The following is a 2,121-nucleotide window of genomic DNA, read 5'->3' as shown; positions in this document are numbered from 1 at the left end:
AACATCTACATGGTCTCCTTATGAGATGTCAACAATACAGTGTTGGTATCAGTGGAGTTTTGTTTCCGTATCTCATTTATACATAGCAACAACCTCAAGTATTATTAAATCCCAGTTTGTAATGAGGAAATGAATTCAGAGAAATAGCTTGCCCTATACAAGTTACTTAGAAAAATTAGAGGTAGAATTGGAACCCTTCTTTGACTCCAAAATGTTTGTCTCAAACCAGCCTGCTCCACCAGATCCACTCAGTATGTGTTCTTTAAATGTCTTAGTATTTGGTTTCCTTATCTAATAAAGTTTACCCAATAGGCCTAGATAGTCTGGGAAAATATTCTAATGGATTTTTATTATCAGGCTCACATTCTACAGAGTACTAAGGGTCACATTTCTTTTCAGAGTAATCGTTTAAGGAACACTGCATATGACTGTGCTCTGCTGGCTGACGTTTCTGTACATAGGCAAGGATCGACATATTCCTGGAAGCAGGAAGCATTTTTTTTCCTTAGTAGTCTATCAGTTCTGCCTTCCATTTTGTCTATGGGACAGAGTAAAGATGTTATCCATCAACATCTAAGGTACGTTTTGTGCAGAATCCACGAGACTTGGTTTTAGAAGAGCCACGAATGAAGACCCTAGTGAGGGAGGTCTTGGACATCAGGCTTCAGGCAGGAGTTGTCTAAACTTGAGCTAGAGAGCCATGTGCTTTGGGGGTGCTAACTCTTTTTTTTTTATGAATAATTTCTTTTATTTAGTAGCAAAGAGAGTCAATAACCTTTTCAGGAATGAGACTATTTCATTTCCTCCCAACTTGGATTCACCATAAACTCGATCCACAAATGAAACTGGAACCTCACCAATGGTGTAATTCATTTGTCATGCTTGAACAATCATTTCCACCTGAAACACATAGCCTTTGGAGACACATTTTTCTATTCATTTTTGTAGAACTTCTTTTCGGTATAATCTGAAGCTTCCTGTCAAGTCCGATGTTCCTGTTCTCAGCAAAATCTGAGTTATAAAATTGGCCCCATGGTTGATTACCTTTCTTTTCAAATCCCATCCATAAACACCCCCATTCCCCTTATAGTGAGTTCCAGAGACAATATCAAAATTACCCTCCTTTTGTTTCCTGATGAATTCAGGAATAAATTTGGGATGATGTGAGAGGCCAGCATCCATAATAATAACATAGTTTCCGGTGGCATGTTTTATTCCATGAATATAGGCAGTCCTGAGGCCCAGCTTTTTCTCCTGTGGTCTTAGGAGAATTCTGTCTGGTCCATAGATCTTTTCCAGTTGTTCAGCAACTTCTCTTGTCCCATCTGTGCTTCCATCATCTATGATTATAATTTCATAGTTGATTGCACTCTCGGAGAAGCCCTTTACCAGCAGCCACACGACAAACGGCCAGTTCTCCCTTTCGTTGTAGGTGGGCAAAAGCACCGAATACCTGTCCTGTCGTGAGGGACGGCCTTGCAGAGGCCGCTGGGATGCAGCAGGACCGCGACTTGCCCCCGTGGAAGCCATGACAGATCTTGGTAGTGGTAACTCTTAAGCTAGACTTTGAGACAGCTTTATGCTGAATGTTAAGTCTCATAGAAAGTATAACTAGCCCTGGGAAATGTGCACTGTAGTTGTGGCCTTGGTAGGAAAGATGCTAATGTAGGTGCTTGGATCTGTACAGGTGCCTAGACAGTGGCTGAGAACAAATAGAAACACACTCATTTATTTGTATGTTTATTCATGCATATCACAAATATTTATTGAGTATGGAGCTTCACCTTCAGGGCACAGTTATAACCATACAGATGGGGGCTGGAGGAATGGCTCTGCAGGTTCGTCCATTGACTGCTCAGGTCAAGCATCTGGGTTTGATTCCCAGCACCTAGCTGGTGGCTCACAAGTATCTATAACTCCAGTTCTAGTTGATCTGATGCCCTCTCCTGGCCTCTCCAGGCACTGCATGTACCCAGTGCACATACATACTTGCATGCAAATCTCATACACATAAACACATTAATTTTATTTATTTTCAAGACAGGTGGAGCCTGTGTCTGACAGAACTTGAAAGGGAGTCAGTTATGAAAATATCCATAACAGAAGAGGTACTGGAATTAT

At 41.3% G+C, this 2,121-nt stretch overlaps 1 pseudogene; it reads right to left on the bottom strand.

Annotated features, from left to right (window-relative positions):
• Window positions 1-744: 744 nt before the first annotated feature.
• On the bottom strand, window positions 745-1,530 carry LOC116086370 (annotated as a pseudogene).
• Window positions 1,531-2,121: the final 591 nt, after the last annotated feature.

Source organism: Mastomys coucha, unplaced genomic scaffold, assembly GCF_008632895.1.
Source record: "Mastomys coucha isolate ucsf_1 unplaced genomic scaffold, UCSF_Mcou_1 pScaffold12, whole genome shotgun sequence".
NCBI lineage: Eukaryota > Metazoa > Chordata > Mammalia > Rodentia > Muridae > Mastomys > Mastomys coucha.
Note: the sequence above shows the minus strand (reverse complement) of the source record. Positions and strands in the feature narration are given on the sequence as shown.